Below are 25,729 nucleotides of genomic sequence, written 5' to 3'. Positions count from 1 at the left end.
TAACACACACGACGTAGGGGTGATGGGGCGATTGGGCCAGTGACATGTTTTTCCATGTTTATGGATTGAGCTGCAAAGGGCCAGTGGAGTAGACAGGACAATTAGGAGAAAGGCGGTTGGGATGGAGTGAGGTGGGGTGGGGGGGGAGGCAGAAGGACTAGGACACAGCAGAGTCTTTTCCTGGCATTTGTGTGTCTGTTTGTTACAACGGGAGCAGACAAGCAGACTAGGACCCCCCGTTGCAGCCCATTCGTTCCCACCAGTCTGCCGCTCTGCCAGACGGCCTCCCTACCAGGTCATTGCCTCTGAGCCTTATTTATTGCTCCAAAATCTGGGGCCAGGAGGAGTCCCTGCTGGGAAGCTCAGGCAGAAGCTTCCATCTAAATCTCAGACTTGGCCTGCAGCCACTGCAGCTGAACAGGAGGCACAGTGGGAGAAGAGACCTTGATTTGTACCAGGGCGGCTTTTTAACACGTGGAGGGTGGTGTTTTTTGTGGCAGGGAGAGTTCCTCCTGCTACCTAGAGATTTACCTCTTGGCCTTATTCTTTCCCACTAGAGAAACACTTTTTTTTTTTTTTTTTTAATTTATTTTTTAATTTTTGGCTGTGTTGGGTCTTCATTTCTGTGCGAGGGCTTTCTCTAGTTGCAGCGAGCGGGGGCCACTCTTCATTGCGGTGCGCGGGCCTCTCACTGTCGTGGCCTCTCTTGTTGCGGAGCATAGGCTCCAGACGCACAGGCTCAGTAGTTGTGGCTCACGGGCCCAGTTGCTCCTTGGCATGTGGGATCTTCCCAGACCAGGGCTCGAACCCGTGTCCCCTGCATTGGCAGGCGGATTCTTAACCACTGCGCCGCCAGGGAAGCCCCGAGAAACACTTTTTAAAACCCACACAAATTTCCTAATTCAGCTCTGGCTATTTTAACCAGAGTTAAAGAGCTCAATAACAAAGTAGCTCCCACTTATTAAGAACTTACAGAGTTAGTGTAAACCAGATATGCCTCAATTAAAAAAATACAAGAATAAATAAAAATTGATCAATCTGTTAAAAAAAGAACTTGCAACGAGGGTTATGTCATTCGATCCTTGTATAATGTTATGAGAAAGGCACTATAATTTCCCACTTGACAGGTGAGATCACTGAGGCTCAGGGAGGAGAAGAAACTTGCCCAGGATCCCATTTCTGTCTGCACCAGACCCAATCTGTCTGCCTGCATTTCCCCATCATTGTGCCCTCCTGCCCACCCCGAGCCCATGATACAGATGAAGACATCAAGGCTTATCGGGTCTAACAACTTGCCCGAAGTCCCATTAATAGAAAGCTGCAGAGTGAGCATTGCACTTAGATCTGTTTATCTTCGGGCCTCTGCTCTCACCCACTGTGCTTTGGGTTGGGTTCTTTCAGAAACAGAGACTCCCTCCTTCCAGATGTTGTGCTTCATGAAGAAAGTAAGGAAATTAAAAGCTCCAATAGAACTGTGTACACTTAAAAAATGGGCAAGATGGTAAACTTCATGTTATGTGTTTCTTACTATAATTAAAACTTTTTAAAAAAAGGGAAATAAAAAGCTCCAATAGTCACCATCTCGGGAGTGGGTAACGCACCCTTGAGTCCTGCTATTTTTATGACGGAGCTTCTGTTACACCCTCCCACTAACCTTCCTTTTCCTCCAACTCATGGCTTCTGCATATTCATGGCTTCTATTGCCTTGTGTCTTCTGCTGCCTCACTGCTTGTGCTTCCTGCATTCTCTGTGTGCCTCTGGCCTTCTGTCCTATCCTCTGTCTTCCATCTATCTATCTATCTATCTATCTATCTATCTATCTATCTATCTATCTATATCTATCATCTATCTATCTATCATCATTTATCTATCTTTCAAGTCAACCTTCCTAAGAAGAAGATCAGATTGGATGGCATCTTAGGTCTGGTTCCCTGGAAACAAGCTCTCAGATGGAGATTTGCCTGCAGGAATTTTGGGGGAGAGCTTTAAGGATTTAAACTCCTCCATGGAGGAGTTAAGAAAATAGGACAGGGCACAGGAGAAGTTGAACTGTGATGCAGTCTTAAAGTAACGGAGCAGGACCATGAGGGACCTTCACGGGACAGACCCCTCCCCCATATCCTCTGCTTTAGCTCCTCTCTGAAGTCCCTAGATAATAGTATCTGCTGCACATTTCCTGATTTGTTTTACAGATGTGAAAATCCCTACCAAATGGAAGATGTTAACTACTTGATGAACACATGTATATAGCCCTCAGGCCTCCTGGAGCCTAAGGATTGAAATTGTTAACCCCTGTGACACCGCCCTGTTACCTCACCATCAGCCAATCAGAGAATTGTGCACAAGCTAATCACAAACCCTGTGACCACCCCCCCTCACTTGGCCTTTAAAAATGCTTTCTTAATAGATAACTAATGAAGACCTACTATATAGCACAGGGAACTCTACTCAATGCTCTGTAATGACCTACATGGGGAAAGAATCTAAAAAAGAGCTGATATATGTATATGTATAACTGATTCACTCTGCTTTGCAGCAGAGACTAACACAACATTGTAAATCAACTATACTCCAATTAAAAAAAAAGCTTTCTTGCAGCCCATCTGGGAGTTTGGGTTTTTTCAGCACTATGTCCCTGACTCCTTGTTTGGTGCCTTACAATAAATGCTGCACTTTCTTTCACCACAGCCCAGTGTAAATTGATCGGCTTTAATGCGTGTGGGTGAATGGACCCAAGTTTGGTTCGGTGACATTAACAAAGACCTCAGCGGATCCCATGGGCGCTTGGGGCTGGGCTGGGCGTTCAGAGTTGTTCGGGCAAGCAGATTTAGTCTCTATACCTTGACATTGACTCAGCTACTAGGAGCAGAGAGTGAAAGAGACTGATCTCCAAGTAGCATGATTTCCTTTCTGCCCCAGAAGCAATTCCCCTTGATGTCATCCAAGCCCAAAGCCCCGGCAACTGGACACTGAGGAGGTGTCCTGAGAGGGCAGGTCAGTCCCTACAGAGCCACAGCCTCACCTGAACAGGAGCCGTACTTTTGCCATCAGCCAGACTGCCCTTTATAATTCCCAATTCCTCTGAAGTTTGCTTGTGGACAATTATTTTTTTCTGCTTAGTCTGTGTCTCTTTTTCCTCCCTCTCGATTTCTCCCCATGAAGTTAAAACAGAGGTGGAGACACATATGCTACATGACATCAGTATAGCCCTGCCATTCAAGCTGCACTGTCCCCCTGCTGCAGCTGAGATGTGCCAGGGCTCCCATCCTCTCCTTCCCCCTAATTGATTTCCAGATTCAGCCTCCTGGGATGGTGCCTTGGCTGGCTTTCCAACTTCATCCTGTCAACCTTAATATAATGCTTCTCGGGCGGTGAGAACTTATGTTTCCCACCTACTAGTTGGCATCTGGCTGATTTTCTCATCCTGAGGAATTTAGTTTGATTAATGTCGAGCCTCTGTACATTGCATTGGGGTTGTCAAAAATGATATGCACTCATCCAGTTCCCGGTCCTTCTGAAGAGAGAACTTTCACCTACTTCAGGACAGTGTTGGCGTTTGGAAGGGTCCAGTAGTGGCCCATACCCAGATTAGCAGCCACAGGTTTGCTCCATTGAACTCAAGCATCAGAGGACCCTGACTGGGAATAGCTGATAGACGCTCAGAGCAGTTTGGGTGATTCGAAGTCTGCTTAGCTTTGCCCAGTCAGCCTGGTGTGAGGTCTTGGAATGAAACTTTCCCACCTTCTCCTTCCAAGACTGAGCCAAAGAATCTATTCTTGGAGCAGATAACTTTTCAACGCTGGGTTGGCAAGTGTTTATGATTGGTTTTTCACACATCCTTCTGGGCAGGAGACAGTTTTTGTCATAATTAAAATTTAAATTCAGGGTTATAATAACCCAAGGCACCTTACAAGGGCAGGCTCTTGGCAAAATAGTGAGTGACATGTGAGGCATGTTTCTTTTCTGTATCTTATTTCTACAACTCTACTCTTTTTAACCGACATTGATTATTTACTATGAGTAACCCAAATTACTTCAGGTAAGACGAATACCCCAGGCCTCACCAGCTTGTTGGTACAAATAAAGCCACTTTAAGATAAACATCCATATGAGAGAGGCTCATAGTTTTTTCTTCCTCCTGCTGGATCCCCACTGGCTTCCGGAAGCCCTCCAGGGATGTGTCATGTGTTTGAGAAAAAATCCCACTCAGGTTCTTTCACCCAAGTCGTTCTTGAAATGTATCCTGCAGACCATTTGAGGGCAGCAACTCTCTGCTGTACTGCTACTGGGGTCTTCTAGGACAAGTCTGATTCCCTGCCATTCTGCTGGGTGCAACGGGCACCTTGGGTTCTTTCACGAATGTGCCACAGTCCCTGCAGTGTACTGCTGTCGTGTCCCTGTGCTGCAATGGGGAGGGTTTCCCTGTGCCCAGCCTTGCATCAAACCTGGCCATCAGGCCCCCAAAGCAGTTCTGCTGGTGCCCAGGGCCTCTCAGCTCAGACAAGTGTCAGTTTCTCTTCTCCCATCAGGGCTCAAGCCATTGGGACATAGAACAGTATTGCTTCTCAGCTCTCAAAGCTCATGAGAACTTTACTAAAAGGATAATTGGACCTCTGGATTTTTCTCCCTTGTGTTCAAGGATGAGAAGATGCTGCGTTACTATTAGAAAGGGCGGAGGGGACACGAGGGGGAAGATGTGCCACGAAACAGCTGCTAAAAAGCAGATTTAGTGATTCATACTCAGTAACATCCATCAGTCAATCTCTCCATGTTGTTTTTCTAGTGATGTTGTATAAGCCACACGTGGTGGAGGGAATGGACTCAGTTCATGCCAAATGAACCACAGCAAAAATAATGACATCATGGACAATAATAAAATAATCAAGCAGCAACAGATGGAAAGGAAGAATTCCAGTTATGCTGGGGAAATACACAAATTGTTTTGGGTCCTAGCTGATCAAACCAAACTCAGTCCCACTAGCCAAAGAGTAAAGAGAGACTATCCTTTAGCCAGAAACGCGAGCCAATCAATCCCACCGTCCAGCAAAATAGTCCTTCTGGTTGCATGGGGGGCAGGGCAGCAATTTCAAAGCATCGCACTTGGCATCAAAGAGCCCTGTTTATTCACTGACACCTAATAAATCAGACCCAGGGAATCAGATGAAGTTTTCTGTTGCCTTTTAGTTTCCTTTATTAATGGAACCTTTTAGAAATCTGTTTATATTTTTTACTTGTACAAAATCACAATCCTTCACACAAAGGGAGCAGGTGGTACCGAAAGCTGGAGATTGGGCCAGAATGCATCTCCTGTAACCGGCGCTAACAGAGCCTTGTCTTGGATATAAAAGAACTGGAATCTAATTATGGGGTTGGTTTTTCCAATTCTGTATAACTATGTGTTTCTTTGCCTGTGTTTCTTCCCCTCAAATTTAATGCTCCTCCTTGAGCTCCTGTCAAATAGAAATCTGAGTACAGTAACTAAGACCGGGTTTTAAGACTGTGGTTTTCCTGGAATGGTGTCACTAATACTCCAAGGGCCTCTACATCCCCGGCTGTCTTTGGCGCCTCTTGTTGACGTGTCATATTTAGTGTCATGTGAACCCTCCACCCGACCGCAGGTAACTGGGCAGGGATTGGCACTTGAGCCAAAAGCAGCCTATGGAGGTGGCCTTTTGTGAGAATCCTGCCTCTATATATAGGATTTTGATTAAATAGCCCAATTAGATTCTCCTTCTGAAAGATTTGAATATGTGACATTCTCAGAGGGGGTGGGGTGTAAGTCCATATGAGTGGGAACCTTGTCTCTTTACTGATTTATCACCGTTCTCTCTCACAGTATATGGTATGGCTACCCAGTGAATACTTGATAAATAAATCAAATGCATGGGCCCTTACACAGGCGTATTTATTTTTTTAAACATGAATCTGCATCCATCTCCCTATATTTTACCTTGTTCTTCTGCCTCCAGTGAGCTAGGTCCCCCCCATCCCTACCACACACACTTCTAATTATTATTTTAAATAGACTTTATTTTTTTTAGAGCAACTTACGTTTACAGCAAAATTGAGCAGAAGATACAGAAATATTCCATATACCCCCTGCCTCCGCCACCCCCCAGCCTCCCCTATTATCAGCATTCTGCACTGGAATGGAACATTTATTACAACTGATGAACCTACATTGACACATCATTATCACCCAAAGTCCAGAGTCTGCATCAGAGTTCACTCTTGGCACTGTACATTACCTAGGTTTTGACAAATGTATAGTGACATATATTGCCATTATAGTATCATACAGGATAGTTTCACTGCCTTAAAAGTCCTCTGTGCCCCACCAATGCATCCTTTCCTCCCTCCTAACTTCTGGAAATCACTTTTACTGTCTCTTACTTTCCTTTTAGTGCCTCCATAGTTTTGCCTTTTTCAGAACATCATGTAGTCAGAATCACACAGAATGTAGCCTTTTCATATTGGCTTCTTTCACTTCGTAATATACATTTAAGATTCCTCCATGTGTTTTCATTGCTTAATAGCTCATTTCTTTTTAGTGTTGAATAATATTCCATTATGTGGATGGACCACAGTCTCTTTATCCGTTCACCTACTCATGGACACCTTGGTTGCTTCCAAGTTATGGCAATTATGAATAAAGCTGCTATAAACATCTGTGTGCAGGGTTTTGTATGGACATAATTGTTTAAGTCCTTTGAGTAAACACCAAGCATGCAATTACCGGATTGTATGGTAATAGTATGTTTAGTTTTGTAAGAAAATTCCAAGCTGTCCCAAAACACGGAAGCAACCTAAATATCCATTGACAGATGAATGGGTAAAGAAGATATGATACTTATATACAATGGAATATTACCCAGCCATAAAAAGGAATGAAATAATGCCATTTGCAGCAACATGGATGGACCTAGAGATTATCATACTAAGTAAGTCAGACAGAGAAAGACATATGATATCGCTTATAAGTGGAATCTAAAAAAGTGATGCAAATGTACTTATTTACAAAACAGAGGTAGAGTCACAGGTATAGAAAACAAACTTATGGTTACCAGGGGAGGGGGCAGGGAAGGATAAATTGGGAGATTGGGATTGACATATACACACTACTATATATAAAATAGATAACTAATAAGGACCTGTTGCATAGCACAGGGAACTCTACTCAATACTGTCTAATGACCTATATGGGAAAAGAACCTAAAAAAGAGTGGATATATGTATATGTATAACTGATTCACTTTGCTGTAAAGCAGAAACTAACACAAACGTTGTAAATCAACTATACTCCAATAAAAATTTTTAAAAAAGAAAAGAAAATGCCAAGCTGTCTTCCAAAATGACTGACCAAACCATTTTGCATTCCCACCAGTGATGAAGGAGAGTTTCTGTGGTCCACATCCTTGCCAGCATTTGATGTCGTCATTGTTCTGGATTTTGACCTTTCTAATAGGTGCAAAGTGATATCTCATTGTTGTTTTAATTTGCAATTCCCTGATGACATATGATGTTGAACATTTCTCATGTGCTTATTTGCCATCTGTATGTTTCCTCTGGTGAGGTGTCTGTTCAGGTCTTTAGCCCATTTAAAAAATTATAATTTTTTTTATACTATTGGGTTTTAAGGGTTTTTGTATGTTTTGAATAACAGTCCTTTATCAGATGTGTATTTTGCAAATATTTTCTCCCAGCCTGTGGCTTGTCTTCTCTTCTCATCCTCTTGACTCTTCTTCTTCTTTATGACTCTTTGCTTTGATGGGCGGTACGGTGTAGTGTCTCAGCATTCGGATTCTGGGGGCATCTGCCTGAGTTTGAGTTCTGATATTCCACTTGCTCAGGGAATCGATCATTCCTTTCTGACTCTCAGTTTCCTCATCTGTGAAATGGAGATAATAATAGTGCCAACTTGTAGGGTTGTTAGGAGTTAGGACTGTCCTGGCTTGTAGTTAGTAAGCACTGTATAAATGGTAGTCATTATTATTGAAATTTTTCTTCTTTTGCATAATTTGGACCTATCACTAATTTGGTCTCATCATTCACTTATTGGTTCCCTCCTTCACGCACTCCATTCAAGTCACACTGGCCTCTACACCCACCTTGGTGTCTTTTTCTTTCTGTTTCCTCCTTCTGAGGTGATTTCCCCTCAATATACCCAGGGTTTACTCTTTCATCTCATGATTCAGGAGTTTTGTCAGTCATAAGCAGAAGCGGTCTAAACGCAGTGGGGTTTCCTATTGTTAATGAAGCTGAGCCCATTGATGCCAGGTGTCCCAGAAGGAGGGGCGTATTGAAGGAGCTGTGAGCTGCTGAGGAGAGTCCTTGAGGCTGGGAGGGAGAGGGGTCTCTGGTTCAGGGTGGGAGTCCTCCTGGGAGGTAGCAGGACCTCCAGGGAAGACTGGTGGTGCTCCTAGGGGGACGGGGTGTCCTTAGCCTGCCACGGATCCTCAGACCCCAGGTGTGGTCTGTAAACCACAGAACCTTTAGAACTGAAGGCACCATGGAGACTGAAGCAGTTGGTACCCTGGTGGTAGACACTCACTAATGCCTACGGCAACATGAAACTAGTTCTTCTTCTTTTTTTTTTTTTTTTAAACTTTGGGGTTTTAAAATTTTATTTATTTATTTATTTATTTATGGCTGTGTTGGGTCTTCGTTTCTGTGCGAGGGCTTTCTCTAGTTGCGGCAAGTGGGGGCCACTCTTCATCGCGGTGCGCGGGCCTCTCATTATCACGGCCTCTCTTGTTGCGGAGCACAGGCTCCAGACGCGCAGGCTCAGCAGTTGTGGCTCACGGGCCTAGTTGCTCCGCGGCATGTGGGATCTTCCCAGACCAGGGCTCGAACCCGTGTCGCCTGCATTAGCAGGCAGATTCTCAACCACTGCGCCACCAGGGAAGCCCGAAACTAGTTCTTCTGTATCAGCCTCCAGTAAGAGGCTAAACTTCCTGCTAGTTCACAGGGATGGGGGTTCAGAGCCTGAGGGATATTAACCATATAATATCAATTTATAATTTTAAAATATAGAAAGTCATGTTTCCTTCACCTCTGAGTTTGGACTTAAGAATTATATACAAAATAAATCTATTCTCAAGTTCATCCTTGCCCACTGTAACTTGAGAGAATCTGGCTACTGGTAAAGTTGCCTTTTAGACACCTTTTAACTCTGCTCTTCCCTGTGTCTTTCCCCCTTTCCTAGCCCCCCTCCTCTAATCCTGCAGGTATTGGAAGTAAGTTCCCTTCTCAGACCACACTTTTTTTTTTTTTCTACATGCAAGCTCTAAAAAAAAAAAAAAAAAAAAAAAAAAAATTGATATTGAGGCAGGAAAGACAGGGCTGGGCCCAAGGACAGTCTTTTCATGTCTAGACATTAAGCAGAAGGCAGACCACCTCCTTGTTTTGCACTTAATGAGGCCGTGATGCATGGAGGAACGGCCTCTAAAACGGAAACTTTGTAGCATCTGAACAGGAAACTCTGACCATGAAAATGTGGAGCATGCGCAATGAAAATGCACAGGTTGCTGATGACACTGTACGACCTTCCATTTGTGGTGCTTGACTAGTAAAGGAAAATTTAAGGGAAAACAGCTGTTAGAGTGCAGGTACAAGACCATGCGCTTCAGGAGATGAATGCACAAGACCAGGGGCTGATGCAACCTGGTGCAATCCAGGCCACGCCTCAGCCTTCCCCTCAATGAACATTCCACCCCTAATCAAAAAGACCCACCCATTCAGAGGGCTAAAAATAAGATAAAGAGTGGATCAAAAAAACACCGCTTTTGTGAGGCCCCCCACACTCTTCTTTGTGAGTGTAACTTTTGTTTCTGCCCTAAATAAACTGCTTCTTTGTTCCCTTTGCTCTTCAGCTTCAGTTTTTTGGGTTTTTTTTTTTCCTTTGTGTTTGTCACCCAAATTCTTTTTGGACCAGTTGAACAAGAGCCTGGACTTCTGATAAAGCTTTTCCAGTATCAAGATCAAGATGCAAATTTTAAAAAAATTCAATATTTTCTATGTTTACCTAAAATTATTTTGCAAAAACAAGTTATGTGTGTTTTTTCCTGCTGGGAAAAAGTGAAGAACAATGCTATGCAATTTATCTTGGAACACTACGTCATCCTAGCAATGGTGTAAATTAAAAATTATACCTCAAAGTACAGTGAAGTTAGAAAAATGTTTTGGAAACACTGTAGCTTGGTTTTTGTTTCTGTTTTTTGTTTTGTTGTTGTTCATTTTTTTGGATCATGCTTTTGAATTGCTCATCTGCCTGGGACAAAGCTTAGTTACTGTGGCATCAGGCACATTGGTTCAGAGAGAGGTAGTCATTACCTCTGATCAATGGAGATTTCTGATTCTCCTCTCTATTGCATACATGGTTGGAACACTTTTTCTGGCCTCTTGTGGTTGGGTGAGACCTGCTAAGGCATTCTGACCAATGACCAGTGAGTGGACATAATGTTCGCTGATTCTGGCAAGGAGCCTTTAGGCCATGATTCTCTGGCAACCTTTCCTCCTCACTGGCATGGCAGCTGGCAATTTTTGAGACGGTAGCTGCTCTGTCAGCTTGCCCTTAATTAATTAAGATAAGCAGAGCCTCCCCTAGCAAACTGTGGGATGAACTTTGAGCAAGAAACAAACTTTTGTTGTTTTAAGTGAGTGAGATTTGGGCATATTTGTTATCACAGCCTCAACTGGCTTATCCTGACTGATACCCACATCCAGCTATCTGAAGACACTGTTGCCAAACTGTTAAAGCCAAAAAAAAAAAAAAAAAAAAAAATCAAAACATTGGAACTGGCATATCTTTACAGACAAAATATTTTGGCTTGGCAAACATGTCCAGAAGGAAGTAGATGTTGCTATATTTAGAGCATGAAGCAAAGGTACTGTTTCGGAACGTTCAGACAAACATGCTCAAAATCATGTTCAAAATGCTCCACCTATCGCCTGATTGGAAACTTTAACAAAGTATACAAGTTGACAGTGTTTCCCTGTGTATGTTGCATGCCCTGTGCCCACCTGCACCAGTTGTTTGGTTGTAAGAAACAGAGAGCATTTGATCAAATTCAGAGATGTTGGATTAATTGTTCAAGATCCAACTATGACATGATGGAGGCCACACAAAGGGCCAGATCTTTGGACTTTTTATCGCATGTTGTTATTTTGAGCCTTACAAAGTTTTGTTAAACCATGAAGAGTGTGAAAGATTCTCTCCTGTCATCACAGTTGATAGAATTTTCACAGAGTTTGCATATCAATTCCTTGCTGAATTTTCATTATTTTACCATCATCTGTCTTATTCATTCATTCATTTTGATTATCTATTTTACCCTCCTGGGATATTTTTCTCCCAGTTTTATAATCTACTTTTTAGTGTTTGTATTTCTCTTATTTAGTTTCAGAATTTCTATAAAGGACGGATTTAGGAGTTGAGTTGGAAAGGAGGTTTGGACTAGAGGTACATTTCTGTAGTACTTAAGAATGAGAAAATTTCAGTTGTGTATATCGAGGGATGCTCATGCATGTTATGGGGGAACAAAGCCTTCTCCCAAACCATCCCCTGTCACCATGACCACTATCATCCTGGAGAATATTTATTCTAAAGCAGCGGTTCCCCACCTTTCTTCTGTCTGTTCTGTTGAACAAGACTCTCACAAGCTTGTTTTCCATATTGCTGCAATCAGTGGAGAGAATAATGGATTCGGTATCTGATCAGTTAACTGTGAGACTTTGAACAAGTTGCTTAGCTCCTTAGATGGGGAATGATGATATGACTTTATTGAATTATTATAAAACTTACCCAAGATCATGTCTGGGAATGGTTCTTATGGTGAAGGCCCAAGAAACACTTAATTCCATTCTTTCCCTACAGTTAATGAGAGAAGCAGCACAGCCCAGTGGTTAAGTGTGCAAGCTCGGAAGTGACACAGCTGGGTTCCAATCCTAAATTCTGCCTTTTGCCAGCTCTGCATAAACTGGTGGCAAGTTACTTCACTTCTGCAAGCCTCCTGTGCCATGCCTACAAATAGAGGGTAAGATGGGACCTGATATATTGTGGGATTAAATGAGATAATGAATAGACAGTGTTCAGGGTGCTGTAAACACACAAGAAATGGTAGTTTTCATTAGCTTCATTGTTAGAAACAAGTTTCTCATATGCAGTCTCTGTCTCCCAATACAAGCCCACAAACCCTGACCTGGAACCCTTGAGGCCATATGTGTTTTGGAATTCAGAATGCTCTGGAAACTAGAAAGATAATGTGGTGCATATACCGTGCATTCCACAATGTCCCGCCCCCAGTGGGGCCTGTGGTAGCACTTCATGATCAGCTCATGACTGCAGTGAAATACACAAATGTTCATGCTAAATGGGGTGTGGGATAAAGGGTATAAATAACCTCATGTCCGCTCAAGTCCAGTTTTGCTGCCAAATGAATTTGTGCCGAGGTTAATGAAAATATATTTGGCTTCCTGAGCATTTTTGGGATTTAGGGACCTGTGCAACCATTGTAATTTCTCCCGTTCTGTGTTTATAAGATATTTCTATTACCCATTTCTACTTTAAGCTGTGCTTCTCCTACATTTTTGTGTTTTTATTTAATCTTTCAAGACTTCCTTTGAATGCCTAGCTCTCCTCCCTTGAAGTCCTGTGTTTTACTTCTCCCCATCACCTCATCTCTGTCTCTATTCTTTACCCCTTCTTGGATTTCTCTTCTCTTTCTGGGGCTCACTGGCGTAGAGCCCATTTTCATTTTCTTTTTTTTTCCCTCTGTTACATTCTCTCTAGGTTCTCATCCCCACTTCCTCTCCTTCTCTGTGGATTTCAGACGGAGTCTTGCCTCCTCATAGAGGGCTTCCTGCCTCTTCTTGTGTAAGGGTCATCTTCTACCTGCCATTTCCTTTCTGCCCCTTCTTTTTATTGCTAGTAGCCCTTGGCTCCCTCCCCAACTACCAAATCATCATCCTTCTCCTTTAATTCCTTCATCTCCTCCAGATATCCCTCTTTGTCCACTCTTTATTTTACAACGCCAGTAATATCATTATGATAATTTATCGAGCTCTTACTGTGTACGAAGCACTTTATATGGATCATTTAATTTCATCCTTACAACACACTATGAGGTAGGGACTCTCTTAAATCTTCATATTTCAGATGAGAAAATTCAGGCTGAGAGATAAAGCAACTTGCTCAACTAGTCAAGGGCCAGAAATGGAATTCAAACACTGTTCCATTAACTCTTTGCATTTAATCCTTGTTACATTAAACTAATTCCAAAGCTCATGATTTCAATCACTGTGCCTGTATTTCCTCCACTGCAGAGGATATTACCAATTAAGATATTAAGAACCTTGTAGATTCATAATTTGCCTCACCTCTGCCTGCCTCCTTTTCAGTAAGTCAGTTACGTACTGGCTTGTCCAGATTTGTCCCTTTCAGTGGTTGGATTCTTGGTCCTTATCTTTTGCTGGTGATACACTGAGGTTATTTCATAATCCCCACACACTTAGGGTGGACTATAGGAACAGTCCCAATTTCAAATATTCTCTTTCTCACAAACCATTGAGATGGCCTGGAAATAGATGCTGGGCAGCAGAAAGAGCATCTCTTTCCTTTGTTGCCATGACTGCATCAGGACACATCATTCAAAGTCACATCTTGGCAAAATGGCTTCATATCATGGACTTGCCACATATCTGTGAATAACTGAGCCCATGATTATTATATTAGTCAGGCTGGGCTCTGCTATGCTGCAGTAAAATAAACCCCACATTTCTGATTTAATACAACAAGGATGTGTTCCTCTTTCCCATCACAGTTGGATGTGGTTCTGGTGGCTCTCCTTGGCTTTTTTCCTTGAACAGTGACTCAGGGGTCTGGAACGCTTCCATCTTGCAACGCCACCATTGCAAGTTCTTTACTTCCAGCCACCTGGATGGGAGAGGGGGTGTGGCATATTCATAGACTATTAGGCAGGAGAATACTCATTGTCATTTCCATTTTTCAGATAAGGAGACGTTTATGGAGGTGACTTGCCCAAGGTCTTCCAAGCTGGTAAGTGACAGATTCCAGGTTAACATCACAGCTCTGACTCTTCTCTCCACTATATTTTTTGTAATTAGAGATATTTTATCTATGTTGATGCTGCCTGCTGATGGTCCTGATTTTTTTAAATTAATTTTTATTGGAGTATAGTTGATTTACAGTGTTGTGTTAGTTTCTGCTACACAGCAAAGTGAGATGCTTCCTGTCTTGATTCATTTATTCACAGTAAGTTATTAGAATTTCTCTTCATTTCTCCTGATAATTCCAGCAAAAGTTCCAGGGAGGATTCTCATTGCTTGAACCTGGGCCACATGTTCATCCTCAAACCAATTGCCATCTGCCCAGACGTTCCAATATTCTGACTGGTCAGGTCTGTGTCATGTGTCTAACTCTAGCATAGAGGAAATGGAGTAGAGGGTGTGAGTAGAGCACTTATGCCCTACCCTATATGATGGGAACAGTGGGAAACTATTCCCCTAAATAAATCCAGAGTGCTGTTACTAAAAAAAAAAGGTGGTAGGTGTCAGGCAGGCAAACCAAGATAAGATCCACCAAGTTGAACAACTGAATGAAGGAGGAAATGTAAGATAAAATTAGTGACTAGGAAAATAAATTAATGGAAGCATGACCTGACCAATCAGAACACTGCATTGTCCGGGCCATACTAATTGGCTTGAGGACACGTGGCCCAGGCCTAACCAATGAGAGCCCTCCGTGGAGTAAATGAATGAACAAATGATGCTTCTTTGATGGAGGACGAGAAAATCCTTCCAAATGGTGAAAAGTGAATTAAGGACAAGTTGACGGTACAGTGAAGATAAATTTTGTCCATTGCATAGTTTTTTGGTAGGGCTCATCTTGTTTCGGGTGAATTTTCAAGAACCTAGAAACTTACAGGTGCAGAAATGATCATGGTCTCCCTGTCCCGCTTTGACTTCTCTCAATCACATTGAAGTGGGAACAGCTTTAGCTGTTAACCTGTTTACCCGCACAAAAGGAACTCTGTGAAGAGAAGGTGGTCCCTTTCTCCCCATCCCCCAGGCTTATCCCTCTCCTTCAGTTTCCGTGGGCCTCCCCCTCCTCCTTAGAGAATTTTTTTCTCGTCAGCGAGGCTGAAAAACAGCCCGGAGGCCCATCGGTGTTCACTTCCGTGGGCAAAGTGACTTCTGCGGCACCAGGTCTGGAGTTCGTTTCTCTCCCCCTGAGTCAACGAGATTTTGTCTATAGGCCTTTCTGCTATGTTCCTCCAGAGAGAGGTAAACTGCCTTTAAGTAATTGCTGAAGAAGGCATAAACTAGGGAAATTTGATTTGAGCATGCAATTTGAATTGGGAAATGCTCGTATAAATAACCGGGGCAGCTGAATGTGGCAGGTTTGTGCTCTATAGATTTTTTTTTTTTAAATCTCAGGGTCTTTAGAATAGAAGTTCTGCTGCAGCAGCTTAAACCATCACAGGCCTTTGCACTCTGGTTTTGTGCTAGCTAGTTTGGCATCATTAACTGCCTGTCTGGAGTTTTGTAAGTTGAAGTTGCCTAATTAACTTGTACAGTTGGAAAGGAAAAAAATGATTGAACCCCCAAACAATACTATAATTTAGAGAAGTGAAAAAATCTTAACCAAAAACCCCACAGTTTTTTTTTTTGAATGTTTGTAGTAGCTTTATTCTTTTTTTTTTTTTTTAACATCTTTATTGGAGTATAATTGCTTTACAACGGTGTGTTAGTTTCTACTTTATAACAAAGTGAATCAGCTATACATATACATATATCCCCATATCCCCTCCCTCTTGCGTCTCCCTCCCACCCTCCCTATCCCACCCCTCTAGGTGGTCACAGAGCACCGAGCTGATCTCCCTGTGCTATGCAGCTGCTTCCCACTAGCTATCTATCTTACATTTGGTAGTGTATCTATGTCCATGCCACTCCGTCACTTCGTCCCAGCTTACCCTTCCCCCTCCCCGTGTCCTCAAGTCCATTCACAGTTTTTAAGTAGGAAGGAGTATGGAATTATCTAGTGCAACTTCACCAATGAGGAAATGAGGAACCAGACAGAGTAAGTCTCTTGCTGGAGGTCACTGAGACTTTGGAAATGTGATAGCTTTTCCTGCAGCAACAAACAACCCCCAGTCCCAGAGGTGTAAGTTTCTAGCTTATATTCCCTCAGAGCTGCAGGCGGCCCATGGCTCTCCTGGGCTGGGCTGGGCTGGCCCTGTTCCACATGTCTTCTCGAGGAACAACCAACATCAGGGGCGTGCCGCTCTCATGCTGAGTGATGGAAGCTCCAGAGGGGGAGAACCGAACCACAGGAGTGTCCTTGTAGCTCCGGCCTGGATATGATGTGTGTCACATCTGCTTACCTTCCACTGGGCAAAACAGGTCTATCTGTGAACAAGATAGAAAAAAGTCCCTTCCATCAGAGTACCCATTGACTAGTGGGAAAATGATGTCCAGTGAACCAACAAATGCGCAAGATGGTTATCACGGAGCGAATGCTGTGCAAGAAACAAATAAGGTGATGAGCTAGAATAACTGGAAGAAGTCACTTAGACAGCAAAGTCCGGAAAAACCTCTTTGAGGAAGTACTATTTCAACTGAAAGTTGGGAAGGGCCTAGGCTTGTGCATAGACGGAAAGAGCAGAGCAAGGGGAACAGCAGGGCAAAGACTCAGAGGCAAGAAAGGGCTTGATGGGCCTAGAGCTTAGTCAGCAATCCGGAGTGCAGTCTGGATTGAGGTTACAGGGGTGGGTGGGGACAGAGCCTGTGGAAACCTATAGGTCAGCTCAGGAATTCTGGATTCCCATCTAAGAGCCTTGGTCAGACTGTGAAGTGTTGTAAGCAGAGCCATGGCATAACATGATTCACCATTTTAAAAGATCACCCTGGATGTTGTGTGGACTGCAATGGGAAGCAGGTAGAGACACAGAAAAAAAAAATCCCACTTTTTTAAGAGAGACCTTTGCTGAGCCTCGGGCTGGCGGTAATGGCCGTGCGTCGGCAGAGGAGTGGATGGAATCAAGAGCGCTTTTGGCAAGAGAACCAACAGAACTTGTTGATATCATGGATGTAAGGTGTCGTAGAAAGAGAGACTCACGGATGACTCCATGGTTGTTGACATGAACAACTGGAAAGATGCAGAGGCCTTTTCTGGAAAGGTGGATGATGAGGGAGGGGCATGGGGTTGGATAAAACTGGAGCTCTGTTAGAATTAGTTTGAGATGCCCATTAGTGGGCTAAGCCGTCTATCTTCCACTAGACTGTGCTGTATCCTCAGTGTTGAGCCCAGTGCTTGGCGTGTATCGGGTGTTCAGAAAGCATTTGTTGAATGAAGGAATCTAAATGATATGCTTAAAAGCTACAGATGACTAATGGCTTCTAGAACAACAGATGATCCAAAGTCCATAGCAATAGCTAATTAAACCGTTGCAATCCGATGTCCAAAATATTGTGTGCTAGAGACCCCCCCTTCCTCTCTCCATTAATTGAAGAGGCCCTGCCTCTTTTGCTCTTGTAGGCCATTGTTCTTCAAATGTAATTAGCCTTTGTGTTTTGACAGTAAACGAGAAGCTGGTACTTTGATAAATGGCTTGTTTCTGGGAAAGGAGTATTTGTGAATACAAAACCCTGTCTTCTCCCCTTTTTTCACACCTTTTCCTCCTGTGTTCGGAGGCCCTTGGGCTATACTAGTACCTTCAGGAAGGCCAGGTTTCTTAGGAAGGGATAGCAACACAGAAATAATAGTTATCATTTATTGAGCACCTGGTACATGGCAGGTAGAAACATTATATGTGACAGAACAATCTTGAAAAGTAATTTTTAAAAAATCTTTGTGTTCCAGCTGAATAAACCATACAAAGTTCAGAGAGAGTTAAAATCTCATAGTAACCAGGAGGCTGAGTTGAGATTCAAATGTGTCCAGGTTTGTCTGACCCCAAAGCTTGTGTCATTTCTGTGATTCTGTGTCTACCTTAATTGTAAGTATCGGCACCTTATTTGAGGGCCTCTGTGTTCCTCATTAAGAAATAGTTTATTGAGATATAAGTCCCAGTCTGTATAATCAACCCATTTAAAGTGTACAAGTCTATGTGCCTCATTTGTTAATGGAACAAATAGCTTCCGTTCTCATTCTTAGCCAGGAACAGCATCCTGCTGATTTCTCAAGTCTGTTGTCTCCTGTGATTTGGTCTGGTCTTCTCATCAGCCCTCTGACGGGCGGTATGGGGGGATCATCACCTGCATCTTACTGGTAGAGAAACTGACAATGTCACAAGGCTTGTGGTCAGCATATCTCAGTATGGAACCTAGGATAGTCTGACTGTCGAGTCTGCTCTCTTAGCTTTTACATGATCTGCTCTTTGAGAGCTGTATAGCCCTTCTCAACTGACAAAGATTATTTTTTCATGTCCATGATGTTATTTGATCCTCACCCCAAGACTGATTTGTTAACTGAGATTTTCAGAGCTGAGAGCAATATGAAAGATCTTCTAAACGAATTCAGCTGGTTTCCCTTGTCCTGACCCAGAGAGGGACACTGAATTTCTCAAAACTGTCTGTAGAGACCTCACACACAATAGGATGGCCACTTTCAAAAGAAGAGAAAATAACAAGTATGGTCAAGGACACAGAGAAATTGGAAACTTTGTGCACTGTTGGTGGGAATGTAAAATAGTGCAGCCACTATAGAAAACAGGATGGAGTTGCCTCAAAAAATTTAAAAAAAGGATTACCACATGATCCAGCAATCCCACTTCTGGATACATACTACCCAAAATTCAAAGCAGGATCTTGACTTTTTTAGCTTCCATGTATAAGCAAGATCATACTGTATTTGCTTCTCGGTGTCTGGGTTATTTCACGTAACATAATGTCCTCCAAGTTCATCTGTGTTGTTACAAATGGCAAGATTTCCTTCTTTTTTATTCCATTGTATATATTTAGCACATTTTCTTGGAATCTAAAAAAGTCAAACTCATAGAACCAGAGAGGAGATGGTGGTTTCCAGGGACTGGATGTGGGGGAAATGAAGAAATGTTGGTCAAAGTGTACAAACTTCCAGCTGGAAGATGAATGATGTATAGCATGGTGGCTATAGTTAATCATACTGTATTGTGTACTTTAAATTTGCTAAGAGAGTAGATCTTAAGTGTTCACAAAAAAATGGCAACTATGTGAGGTGAAGGATGTGTTAATTAACTTGATGGTGGTTATCATTTCACAATGTATATGTATATTAAATCATCATGTACACCCTAAATATATACAATTTTATTTGTTAATTACACCTCAATAAAGCTGGAAAAAATAAAACGAATAACATAGCATGAAAAACAAACTTAACATAAATAAAACACCAAAATGAAAAAAAGCACAAGATCTTGAAGAGATATTTGCATACCCATATTCATTGCAGCAAGAGTGGCAATAGCAAAGAAGTGGAACCAACTCAGATGTTCCATCAATAAATGAATAGATAAAGAAAACGTGGTACATACATGCAAAAGAATATTCAGCCTTAAAAAAAGAAGGAAATTCTGATACTTGCTATAACATGGACTAAGCTGGAGGACATTATGCTCAGTGAAATAAGCCAACCACAAAAGGACAAAGACTATATGATTCCACTCACATGAAGTATCTAAAGTAGTCAGATTTATAGGAACAGGAAATGGAGAGGGAGGTGCCAAGAGCAGGGGAAGGAGGAATTAATGTTTAGTGGGTACAGAGTTTCAGCTTTGTAAGTTGTAAAAGTTCTAGAGACTTCCCTGGTGGCCCAGGGGTTAAGAATCCACCTTCCAATGCAGGGGATGTGGGTTTGATCCCTGGTTGGGGAACTAAGATCCCACATGCTTCGGGACAACTAAGCCGGCATGGTGCAACTACTGAGCCCACGAACCACAACTAGAGAGCCTGTGCGCCGCAGTGAAGAGCCCGCACGCTGCAACAAAAGATCCTGCGTGCCACAATGAGGATCCCACGTGCCACAACTAAGACCCGACGCAGCCAAGTAAATAAATTAATTTAATTTAATTTAAAGAGATGTAAAAGTTCTAGCAATCTATTGCACAACAGTATGACTATACTTATTAACACTATTCAACTGGACACTTAAAAATGGTTAAAATGGTAAATTTAATGTTATTTTTTTGCCAGAATAAGTTAAAAAAAAAAAAAAAACAACTGTCTGTGGTGGACTTAGGACTTGAACCCACGTCTATGGAATCTCAGTGGAGTTCACCCTGAGGGAGAATGTTGTCTGCATTTCTTTTTTTGGCCAGGGTTGTGACTTTGTCTCAGGTTGGACATGTTTGTTTTTTTTTTTTTTTTTTGCCCTAGCACCCTTGAGAAGTAAAAGGGTGCTTTTGCCAGCCCTCAGGGAGAACCAGATGAGCGGGGTGGACCTGCCAGAGAGTACTTATTGTACAATGCTTTCACCTCCCCTGGGATGGAGGCTGCAAATGGCCCTGCGAGATAACCAAGGGTGGCACTATTAGTCCCACATAGAGAATCCAAACTCAGCAAGATTAATTGAGAATTCAAGATCACTTGGACATCAGTGGGGGAGAGGAGGCTAGATCCCAGGAATTCGAGTGCTGGGTTCGGTGTTAGTGAAGTGAGCAGTGTAGCTCACTTTTAAGATTAGAACTTAAGAAAGAGGTAGAAAACTTGGATGCTTTCCTTATTTTTACTATTTTATCTAAAGAAATTTCTAGAACACCAAAGTGCACAGTTTTGTTGAGTTGTCCAGCCCTGACCCCTGATCCCAGTGTGGATTAGTGACCTCATACTTGGGCTCCCTTGCCGGCTGCTGGGCCACTGGACGGGTAGGAAGATACCTCCTCCAGGCTGGAGGGGGGCCCTCTGAGCCCTCTCCTTCCAGCAGTAGATTTTCCTTTTTCATGCTTGAACTCCAGAGGCCCCCAAGGGCTTCTGCCTTAGTTAAAAATTAAATTCACAAATCATCTCTTAAACTGTCTCATAGGCAGCCAAATAATCACAGTCATTAGCGGGTGGTCTGAGTCACTTCTGCTTTAATGCTTTTGGAGACATGGGCTTAGTCCCAGCCGGTTACACTATCTTCTACCACCTCTCTCGCCACAGACCTTGCTCAGAGAACTCTGCTCAGATGCTGTAATAGAGAGGCCCGTGTTCCAGTTCAGAGTGCACTGTTATGTCCTGGTCTGTCCCCACTTCTGTCCCGACTCCTGTCTCCTGGAACTTGTTGGTGCCCTGGGGGCATTGCTGGGGAACACCCTCACTTGGGGACCAGCCAAGTGGTGGAGAAGGTCTTGAAGCGCCGGCAGAGTGAAGGCCCACCGCAAGCTTGAGTAGGCTTCCCTGTGAGCCATCCCGGGCCCCGGCCTCTGCTCCTGGGGACTCAAAGGGGGCCCCTCACAGCTGTCCTTTCCCTAGCCCAGGGCTTCCCAACCTTGGCACTATTGACATTTTGGACGGGATATTTCGTTATTGTGGGGGGCTGTCCTCTGCATTGTAGGGTGTTCGGCAGCATCCCTGGCCTCTGCCTACGAGGTGCCAGTTGCAGCCCCTGGTTGTGACAACCAAAAGTGTCTCGAGACTTGGTCAAATGACCCCTGGGGGCACAGGCCCCCTGCTGAGAACAACTGCCCTAGTCTGTTGGCCTCTCTAAGGCCAGTCGTGTGGATTCAGATTCCTTTTCTCCTTTCATTATTGTTCTCTCTCCATATCTCCAAACCCTGACGTTTAAAGTCATTCAATGCAAAAAAGCTTAGTCTACTGCTTTCCTCCTCCAACAGGAATTTAGATCTAAAAGGAAGGATTCAGACCTTGGAAACAGAGAAGAGCCATTTATTCTTCAGTGGAGGGTGGGGCTGGCTGGGTGTGAAAAGTCCAGTCGCTTTCCTTCCTTCTGGAGAAGCTACCGCTACATAGCAGCGAGGGTGGCCAGCCAGGATCTTGGACAAGGGCTGTGCGTCTGGAGCCCATGCCTTTAACCACCCTGCCCCCTGCCTCCTCCGAGGACTCGCCTCAGTGGTGGTTTGGGGAAGGGCGCAGGAGGCACTGGGCATAGTTCACTAACCAGCTGTGTTTCCCTGGGCCAGCCACTCCTCCTCTCTGGGCCTGGTAAAGTGAAAGGGGTGAGTTAGCTAATCTCTACCATTATTTTCAGCTCTAATGGCTAGTTTGCCCTGTCTTCAAGGCCCCACAGAAGAGAGTCCTTGCTGGGTGAAGGCAGAAATCCATCCAACGAACAGGTCCAGGCGCTGTACTGGGTTACTAAAGATGAAGAAGAGAGAGCTCTGTGACTGAGGATCTCCTAGTCTCAAGGTGGAAACAGACAGGCTAATAGGAACAGCAGTGGGTTATTGTTCCTAAAGTAAAGGTACAAGCAAAGTAAGGTGTGGCTCAGTTAAGGAGGTAAGAAATCATCTCCGCATGGGAGTCAAAACTAGTGCCTGGAGCAGCTTGTTTCTTAGGGCCACAGGAACTGGGCAGTTTTACTGTCATGGCATCTATCTGCTCTGGTTACCTATTGCTATATCTATATCGATAACAAACCACCCCAAATTTAGTGGCTTAAAACAACTATTGTATTACATTGACAGATTCTGAGGGTCAGGACTTTGGGCAGGAAATATTGGGGCTACCTTGCCTGGGCCCTCAGTTGGGAAGGTTTGAAGAGCTGGTGATGAATGGGTGGGACCTGGAATCATCTGAAGGCTTCTTCACTCGCAGGTCTACCATTTGGGCTTGGCTGGGACTGTCAACTGGGGTACCTGAAAGTGGTCTTTCCCAGTGGCTTGGGTTTCCTTTCAACATGGCGGCCTCAGGGTAGTCAGACTTCTTTCACAGTGACTCATGGCTCCAAGAGCAAGTAGAAGCTGCCAGGTGGAAGATGCATGGCTTTGGATGACCTGGTCTTGGAAGTCACATGGCAGCCCTTCTGCCATACTTTATAAGTTGAGGCAGTCATGAGCTCATGCGGATTCAAGGGGAGGGGACACGGACCCCAACCCTTGTGGCAGGAACATAAAAAAATTTGCAGCCATGTTTTAAAACCACCACACCATTCTTATTTCCATGTTCAGAGGTCTGAATTTCTCCAAATCTTTAGTAGAGAATCCCACCTGGAAAAATCTCTCCAGGTGTATTTACACCAAAAGCCTACTTCAATTAATCAATTCTAACGCTCCAATTACTCAGCTTATATTTTCAGACACTCTAATAAGCACCACAAATGAATAGGAATTAAACTGATGTTGCATCACCCTCTGCTATTAGAAAGACCACACTTGATTTCCCAAGCAGCCTTCCCCTTTGTGAGATCAACTTCCTTCTCTCACCTCTGTTTAGCACATGGAAGTGTTTCCTTGAGGCTGAGGTGTGGTTGGAGCAGGTGGGAAGGCTTCCAAGAAAATGTAGCAGTTGTAATAAAGGTAAGTTTTAAATGAAGACTGGAACCTTTTTGGTGGGTGCCTTTTTCGTGTTGGGAAAGACCTGGGTTCCTATCCAGCCTTTGCAGTCAACAACCTGGGCCTCAGTTCACTCATCTGTAGAGTAAGAGGGTTGGGCTTGATAATTTCTAAGAACTCTTACAGCTTCAAAAATGTCTGTGACTGTAGGAATATTTACCAAGGGCAATTTTCTAACATCAATACCCAGAGGGAACACCCGTGTCATAATCATATTCATTTGAATAACTTGCCTTCAAGAAATACCATCACACTCCTGGTAACCAGACCTTTTCCTCTGTATTTGCATAAATACACACATACGTTTTTACATACTGGTATCATAATGTAGATTTTCTTCTGCAATTTCCTTTTTTTCCCCACCACTGTAATATATACTGAAAAGCTTCCATATCAGTACATAAAATTAAACTTAATTTTTTCCCCTGCTATATAATAGTGCACTGTATAGATACACCATAAATTATTTAAATAGACCCCTTTTGATATAAATGCATGTCCCTTCCATTCTTTTGTCTTTATTAACAATGCTGCAATGAATAACCATGTACATACAACATTTTTCTCCTATGCAGCTATATCTATAGAGTAAATTTCTAGAAGCAAATTTACTGGGTAAAGGCTATGGGCTTTTGTAATTTTGATAGATATTGACAAATTTCTCATCATAGAGATTATACCAATTTATTCTTCCATCAGTAATATATTAAAGAGCTTTTTCCCTCACGCAATGTATGATCAAACTTTATAATTCTTGCCACCCTGATAAAGTGAAAATGGCATCTCATTGTAGTTTTAAGTGGCATTTCTCCTTGGTGAGAAAGTCAGCACTTTTCTTATATGTAAGAGTCCTTCGTATTTCTTTTTCTCAGCAATGTCTCCTTGTAGACTTTTGGAAGGAGATGCACTTAGATCATTTTTAACAGATATTGTTGAATTTGTCTGATGGATCCACTAAATGGCATTGCTCTGTCCTCCTCTTTACACCAGTTTCGGATGTCGCCTATAAACCCTAAGGCGGATGGGGACATCCTCAGCCTAGCAATCCACCCCTTTATATGAAGCTTTGCCTTTGAGTGGACTGGGGCAGGACAGCTGCCAGAGGGACCTCCCCCAGCCATGAACTGGTTTGTATTTGCGAGGACAACACTGGGGAGATGATATAAAGCACCAAAGTCTCTCTCTGACCCCTCCCATGCAGTCTTGTCCACCAGACTCAGGAAACAGCTGCACTCCATTTTTGATGAAGCCTGTTTCTTCATAGTACATTTTGTTATCATTATGGGTTTTGTCACTTTTTTTTTCCGTTATACATATGTATACATTCTTTTTTGTGTGTGTTCTTTTCCATTATGGTTTATCATCGAATATTGAATATTCTGTGCTCTACAGCAGGATAAACTTGTTGTTTATCCATTCTATACATAAAAGCTTACACCTGCTGACCCCAAGCTCCCACCTCACCCCTCCCCCAACCCCCTCCCCCTTGGCTACCACCAATCTGTTCTCTGTGTCTGTGATTCTATTTCTGTTTCATAAATAGGTTAATTTGTGTCATATTTTAGATTCCACATGTAAGTGATACCATATGGTATTTGTCTTTCTCTTTCTGACTTACTTCACTTACTATGATAATCTCTAGTTGCATCCATGTTGCTGCAAATAGCAGTATTTTGTTCTTTTTCATGGCTGAGTAGTATTCCACTGTATATAGGTACCACATCTTCTTTATCCATTCATCTGTTGATGGACATTTAGGTTGTTTCCATATCTTGGCTGTTGTGAATAGTGCTGCTATGAACATAGCAGCATGTATCTTTTTGAATTATAGTTTTGTTCAGATATATGCCCAGAAGCAGAATTATTAGATCATAAGGTAGTTCTGTTTTTAGTTTCTGAGGACCCTCCATACTGTTTTCCACAGTGGCTGCACCAACTTACATTCCCATTAACAGTGTAGGAGGGTTCTATGGGTTTTGTCATTAAAAACAAGAAAACCAACTTACAGTCTTTCTAGAAATAGTCAAACATTGACCAGTTTCATCATTTATTGGCATCAGTTTTTCTACTGGTGATGATGGTGATACATCTCTTTTTTCTCAGCAACTCCTTCATCCTTGCTTTTCAAGGTTTACATATAGAGATGGAAGGAAAGCCAGGTTTGGCTGTAAGCCTAAGGCCACGCTCACCAACACAGTTAATCAGAATTTGAGGTCAATAGCCCCCTGCTCAGCCAG

At 43.0% G+C, this 25,729-nt stretch overlaps 1 long non-coding RNA gene across 2 annotated transcripts in view; it reads left to right on the top strand.

Annotated features, from left to right (window-relative positions):
- The window catches only part of LOC132348428 (uncharacterized), a 328,330-nt gene that overhangs the window by 115,809 nt on the left and 186,792 nt on the right, over positions 1–25,729 (top strand). For both annotated transcript variants that reach the window (XR_009497468.1, XR_009497467.1), the window contains exons 2-3: positions 11,876–12,035; positions 14,010–14,056. This is a non-coding gene — a long non-coding RNA (uncharacterized LOC132348428). The remainder of the gene's footprint in view (positions 1–11,875; positions 12,036–14,009; positions 14,057–25,729) is intronic.

This window comes from Balaenoptera ricei, chromosome 15, assembly GCF_028023285.1.
Source record: "Balaenoptera ricei isolate mBalRic1 chromosome 15, mBalRic1.hap2, whole genome shotgun sequence".
NCBI lineage: Eukaryota > Metazoa > Chordata > Mammalia > Artiodactyla > Balaenopteridae > Balaenoptera > Balaenoptera ricei.
The sequence above is the reverse complement of the archived record's forward strand: the minus strand, read 5'-3'. Positions and strand labels throughout refer to the sequence as shown.